The following is a 7,719-nucleotide window of genomic DNA, read 5'->3' on the forward strand; positions in this document are numbered from 1 at the left end:
TGTCGAAGGTGAGTCCGGCCCTTGTCACTAATAAGAGCGTCTTGGGCATAACACTCGGGAATAGTAAGTTTCAAAATATGGTCGGGATGATCAACTATATTACCAAATATAGGCACAAAGATATCTCCCCAATCACCATCTTCTAGTTCAAGAACAAATAATTTCTTATTATAGCCATGATAAGAGTCGGGAAGGGAAAGTGAGTTACCGATGTTGTCTACTCCGGGTCTATAATTGATTCGAATCCATCCAGCCATCACCAAAGGAGAGTTCATAAAAAGAATATACTCCTAAAGATAAGTCCCAATTAATGGCATCTCACTATGAACACAATCAAAGTCCATGCGTTCGGATAGAGTTGGCAAGGATGAGCTCTTATCTCTGAAAGCAGCTCCATGATAAAAGGATGAACCAGAAACCTTAGTCCCACGAGGATAGAGCTCTTGAATACACATAAGCGAGTTGAACTCCAGTGACAAGTTCTGTCATTATCACGGATCATACGAACTTTCATCCCACGAGGGAAGCTATATGTTTGTTTGATGTGTATGAACTCCTTCTTGAGTTGACTAACATGGCTAAAAGTATCAAGATGAATACTACATGGGATTTCCTCGGCCAAGTCTTGGAACATATTTGACAAATTAAAAGCTGCTCAACAAGGTTTCAAAGACATAAAACAGTTAAGAAGCATACTTCATTGTGAGTTTACCTTTGCTCGACGAGCAAGCATCTCAGACACAAAGGGGGAATGACCGTTGTTCCTACCATCATTCTCGTTGTTGCCATCATGAGAAGGGTCGTTGTGCCCCTCAGACATCTTCGAGAAGATCTTGAATAAACTTGAGAAACTTGAAGAAGATAAAACTAGAGAGAATTTGAGAAGTTGGGAAATGAGAAGTTAATGAAAATGAATGCTTCCCCCTCACTTTATAAGAAAAAGGGGTACCTGCTAAAGTAGGTGATATGGATAGATCCTAAAGACACATTAAATGACACATTAATTACATTTGGGCTTCTTGTTTGTAGTCAAGGCCCACCAGCAGAGGTCGTCAAGGTCCACGGACACAAGCTGTTCATGGATTAGGCCCAATACGGCTGGAAGAGCAGAGACATGTGTCCTAAACGGACTCAAAGTCCTACACAGAAGGTTCTGAAGTTCCTTCCCTTATATAAATCCTAATCACCATCTAAGTTGGAGACTTGTCCACCAAGTCTCCCAACACAAGTCTAACCCTAGACTCACCTCTATATAAAGGGCTCTACCCCTCAACCTAGAACTAAGTTTTTGGCTTGATTCTCTACCACACAGATATACGTAGGCATCTTGCAAGGACCGATAGTCCCAAACGCGAGAGCAACCATTAAAAGCTCGAAACTCACAAACCCTAGCATTAATTACTAACTTACTCTAGTTTTTATTCCACAACATTTGGCGCCATCTGTAGGAAGATTACAATAACCATGGTGAACACACAGAGCATAAACAATAGTGGAATAGACACTCCTATCCCATCACGAACAATCGCGTCAGTGGTAGAGGTACCACCACACTCAACCTATGCCTCCCCCCAAGGAGGAACCCTGGTAGGGGAAACCGAGGCTCAGCCATAAGGGACGAATCCCCCGGCTCCTCAAGGGACAAATCCTCAATTTCAACAGCTACATGCACCTGTGTACCCTCAACCCGTTGGGTATGAGTACTCGAAAATTGTGACCATTAAGCCCCCTTACATGATGCCTCTATACCCCGAGGCTGGAGGAAGTGGACACTCTAATCGGAGTGAAGCATAAGGGCATATGCCCCAATACATACATGGATTGGATCCTATTCCGGAGGATCATGAATTCTCTGGACCATATTCTGATAGGGACTCCGAATCATCGGACAGCGAGGTTGCTCCAAGGAGGAGGCGTGCTAGAGCCGATGCCTAGTACCAACCAGCGACCCAGGAACACTCAAGGGATGATTCCCCAAGATGTCCAGGAGAGGATCAAGGCTCATGAAGCTGAGATCCAAAGGCTGAAGCGTGACCCAAAGGCTGAAGCGTGACTTGGAGACGCACCTGACCTCAAGATTTCCGCTTGCTGTGAGGCAGATAGATCTTTCCCCAATCATAGACCCGGATGGTCCAACACCAAGAAGGGCAGCTAATCCAAGTGATCTTATGCCCCTAGGAGATCCTGATGATCCAAACCCACCATTCACTGATGATATAATGAATGCTCGCATCTCAAGGAAGTTCAAGATGCCCACCATCAAAGCATACGATGGAACTTGCGACCCTGCTAATTATGTCAAGACGTTCTCTAATGCCCTGTTGCTACAACCCGTACATGGCGCTATTAATTTTCGGGCCTTTTCTCAAACCCTATCGGGTATGTCTCAAAGGTGGTACAGCCGTCTACCCCCAAACTCTATTGGATCTTTCAAAGACTTGATCCAAGCTTTCATCAAACAATATATCAGTGGTAGAGTACACAAGAAAAGTTTGACTTCTTTCATGGGCATAGTCCAAGGAGCAAAGGAGTCCCTGAGAGACTACTTAAACCGATTCACGGATGAGGCTTTGAAGGTCCATGATCTTGACGATAAGGTAGCTATGATAGCTCTATAGCAAGGGACTATAAACGAGTTCTTTAAGATGTCCATGGCCAAACGCCCACCTGAAAGCATGCTGCAGCTTCGGGATAGGAACATAAAGTATATCAAGGTGGAGGAAAGTATGAAGAAGACAGATGTGAGTAATGAACCCGCTGGAAACAAGAAGCGGAAGATGGATCAGGAGTACGATGCCAAGGATAAGTATCCTCGAATTGGCAAAATATCTGACTCCTCCTCTTTTAAGAAGAGTCAGCAACCAAGGTTCACTGAATATGCGAGGTTGAACGCTTCAAGGATCCAAATCCTGATGGAAATTGAGAAGGACAAAGAGTTCAAATGGCCGAAGCCACTAAGGGGGAGACCCCGAGAAAAGAGACAAGAGTCGATACTACAGGTACCACAAAGATGTTGGTCATGATACTGATGATTGTAGGCAACTCAAGGATGAGAATGAGTATTTGATCCGAAGGGGAAAATTCGGACGTTTCACCAAGGGTGAAGAGGCTGGAGGCCAAAGAAGAGACAATGACCGAAGAGATGACAATCGAAAGGGTAATGACAGAGATCGCAACCCACAACCCCGAGGGCCAGTATCCAATATGATCTCGGGAGGACCTACAGCATCTGGGACTGCGAGGAACTCTTGAAAAGCTTATGTAAAAGAGGTGGTGAGCATAGTTGGAGAACCATCTAAGTGTTCTAAGTCAGAGATGACGCTTGAATTTGGTGACCCAGACCTTGAAGGTTTGAAAATTTCCTCAGGATGATCCTCTGATTTTCACTCTAGTAATTAGAAATTGTCCTGTTATGAGGGTCCTAGTGGACAATGGAGCTTCCGTGGATATTCTTTTCCATGACACATTGATAAGGATGTGCTACAATGATTCTCAACTAACTCTATCTAACGCACCCATCTACGGATTTAACCACGTGGAATGAAAAATCAAATGAGAAATACAACTTCCCGTAACTATCGGAGAAGAGCCCAGGGAGGCCACACAGATGTTGAACTTTCAGGTTGTTAAGGCAACCTCTACTTACAATGCCATCATGGGTAGAACAGGGATTCATGCTTTTAAGGCCGTGCCCTCAACCTACCACATGATACTGAAGTTCCCAACTAGGAACGATGTTGAAGATGCGAAAGGAGATCGGAAAATGGCCCGCAGTTGCTATGTTGCAGCACTTAGGCCCGATGGAACCGGGGCAGGTCCTCCCCATAGAAGACATGAATGTCCGTGAGAATGATGAAATTCAAGGAAAGCCAACAAAAGGCTTGATCCCAATTCCCCTAGACTCCTTAGACACGGAGAAGGTCACATATATTGGAGCATCTCTGGAAAAGCTGTTGAAGGGCCAATTGACAATTTTCTTACAAAAGAATAGTGATATGTTTGCTTGGACAACAACTGATATGCTTGGGATTGACCTAAACCTTATAACTCATAGGTTGAATGTTGACCTGACTCGAAAGGTTGTGAAGTACAAGAAAAGAACTTATGCCCCTTATAGGATGAAAGCCATTAAACTTGAGGTCGAGAAGCTCTTAAAAGCTGAATTCATTGAGGAAGTACAATTCCCTGAGTGGTTGGTGTTAGGAATATGTGTATTAGTTTGATAATAAGTTAAACAAACCACCTAAGTAGAAATCTAGTGTTTGTAGGCTCAACGGATAAGACCATTTTGGCTATCCGTTGAAGGAGTAGCTTTACTTAGAAATAACTTTAGTATTGTAGCACATTTTATTCTCTGTATTTAAGTTATAATTCTTAGATGTTGTGGGAAATTATCAGTCAAGTTGACTACTAGTGGATATGCAAATAGGAGGGCTAATTGTAAATATTTCATGCCTTGTAATTTTATAAAAGTGAAGTGGTATCAACTGATATTATAGGCCTTCAACGGATGAGAAACAAAGCTTCAACGGATGTCTCTAAAGCTTCAACGGATAACATCCATCAACGGATGAGTGCTTCAACGGATAAAGCTTCAACGGATGCTTAGTTCAATAGCAGTTGATAGTGACAATTCATAAGCTGACAGAGGCACATAGGTTGACAGAGACAAACTGGAATGTGGCAGCCTCTAGGAGGAATCAAGAAAATGCAGCATTTCCATTTTGGTGCAAACAAGGAAGTATTCAAAGATTCATAGCTAAACCTAAATTGCATTGGATAGAGAAATGAAGAAGAAACATGTGAAGAATCTTTTAATTGTATTTTACAGTTTTGTCTTCACTTGTAAACTTGGTGATATATAAACCAAGTAGCAGCTAGTAATTAGGTGGTGAATTTTCCAGAGCTCTTTAGAAAAATCCAGAGAGAAAATCATCTAGCTTGTACTAGGACGCAGCTGTGATTTAATTCTTTGAATCACAGATTTTCTGAAATAACACATCTCTGGTGGAACAACAAATCCACTAGAAAAGTTTTTAAGTCTTTTGTGTTCTTTACATTTGTGTTTGAATATATATATCTGTCTGCATTAGCTGAAAGCAATTCACACACACTTGCTCATCAAAACACATAGCCTAGAAACTGCTCAAAACTTGAAAATGTTTTGAGATTTACATTCAACCCCCCTTCTGTAAATCTCATTGTTAGTTCACTGGGAATAATAATTGGTATCAGAGCAAGCTCTTAACATACAAAGAGTTTAAAGATCTATTCTGCTAACATCATGAGTAAGAAGGATATTGGTGTAAAGATTCCAATCCTGGAAAGAGATAACTATCATCACTGGAAAGTGAAGATGCATTTACATCTTCTCTCTCAAGATGAAAGCTACATCAACTGCATTGAAAATGGTCCTCACATCCCTCACAAGGTGGCCACAGCTGCTACTGCAACAGTTGTTGTTGGATAGTCTATTCCCAAGCCAAAAGTAGAATGGACTGTTGAAGATATTGAAGAGGTTCACAAGGACAAGAAAGCCATGAACATTCTGTTTAATGGCCTAGATCAAGATATGTTTGACAATGTCATTAACAGCCAAACTGCTAAGGAAATTTGGGATACTGTGCAACTTATCTGTGAAGGTACTGAGCAAGAGAAAACAAAATGCAGCTTCTCATTTAACAGTATGAATATTTTCATTTTGAAGAAGGAGAATCATTGAATGATACCTTCAACAGATTTCAGAAACTGTTGAATGGATTGAAGCTGTATGACAGAGTGTACCAAGTCAGGGACTCCAATTTAAAATTTCTGAGGTCTCTACCAAAGGAATGGAAGCCTATGACTAATTCTCTAAGAAATTCTCAAGATTATAAGGACTTCACACTTGAAAGATTATATGGAATTTTGAAGACATATGAACTTGAGATGGAGCAAGATGAGCTGTTGGAAAAGGGAAAGAGAAAAGGAGGATCAGTTGCACTTGTAGCTGACAATGAGAAGATTGAAGCTAGGAATGAGGAAAAGACAATGCCAAGTCTCAAAATTAACACAAGCAAATCAGAATCAAGCAAGGGAAAGGAGCAAGTAGCTGAGGATGAAGACAATTCCAGTCAAGATGACTCTGATGATATTGATGAACATCTGGCCTTTCTGTCCAGGAGGTTTGCAAAGATGAAATTCAGGAAAAATATAAAATTCACTAAGCTAAACAAAAACATGGTAGACAAATCTAAGTTTAAATGTTATAACTGTGGCATTAGTGGACACTTTGTAAATGAGTGCAGGAAGCCAACCTCTGATAAGAAGAAATTTGAGCAAGTTGATTACAAAAAGAAGTATTTTGATTTGCTCAAACAAAAGGAAAGAGCTTTTCTGACTCAAGAAGATTGGGCAGCAGATGGAGCCAATGAAGATGATGATATGGAATATATCAACCTAGCTGATGGCTAATTCTGATGAAAATAAAACTAGTTCATCAAGCAACCAGGTAATTACTACTGATCTCTCTCAACTTTCTAAGATTGAATGTAATGAAGCCATAAATGATATGTCCAATGAATTATATCATTTGCGTGTTTCCCTTAAATCACTAGCTAAAGAAAACACAAGAATCAAAAAGAATAACTTGTTTTTAAGTGATAGGAATGCTGTGTTAGAGAATCAGGTAATTGAGCTTGAAAAGATTAAAATTAAATGCTTGACTGTTGAAAGTGAACTAGAAGAAGCTGTTAAGAAAATAGAAATTCTTTCTAAATAGTTAGAAAGTGAGCAAGAGGTAATCAAGGCCTGGAAAACATCTAGGGATGTTAGTGGTCAGATTGTCAAGGTTCAGGGAATTGAATCTTTCTGTGAGAATGCCTGGAAGAAAAACAAAAAGGAGTTAGAATTAATTGATGGATTGTCAACAGATGTGGAATCAACGGATGATGAAAGTTATCCGTTGAAGAAAGAAAAAGAGCATCCATTGAAAGCTCATCAATTAAAACATGCAAGTGATTCTAAAAAGAATAATCTCAATAAGAAGGATGGTTCAACTTTCAAGAACTTTGTCAAAGAAGGAGCTAGCACATCCAAAGATGCCAGTAAGGTGAATATAGGACACATGACTTTGGATCAGCTAAAAAATAGGCTTAAATTGGTTGAGGATAAAAAGGAAACTAAAAGAAAATCTAATAGAAATGGGAAGGTAGGGATTAACAAACACGACAATTACAAACCTGATAAGTATGCTCCTAGAAAAAGCTGTGTGCATTGTAAAAGTGTTAATCATCTATCTGATAACTGCAAATCTGTTAAGAATGCTCCCATGCCTTTAACTCCCTCCATGCATAAAATGTCTATGTCACCTCTGCATGCTATGCCTGTTATGTCTCATCAGAATCCTCATGCACATTTTGCAAACATGCCATATGTTAATAATCCTTATTTTACTGCATTCAGTATGCCTCAGATGCCATACAACATGCCTATGTGGAATAAGATGTTTGCACAATCCATGCCTTATCAAATTCACTCAAATGTGCTAAATGAGTCTGTGACTAACCCTACACTTCAACCAACTACATCTGAGACCAAGGTTGACCCAAAGGTACCTAAGTCAAAAGATGCAGGAGGAATGAAGTCTAGGAAAAAGACTAACAAGGCTGGACCCAAGGAAACTTGGGTACCAAAATCAACTTGATTGATTTTGTTGTGTGCAGGGAAAAAGAAGGAATC

The sequence above is a fragment of the Apium graveolens genome, chromosome 7 (genome assembly GCF_009905375.1).
Source record: "Apium graveolens cultivar Ventura chromosome 7, ASM990537v1, whole genome shotgun sequence".
Taxonomy (NCBI): Eukaryota; Viridiplantae; Streptophyta; class Magnoliopsida; order Apiales; family Apiaceae; genus Apium; species Apium graveolens.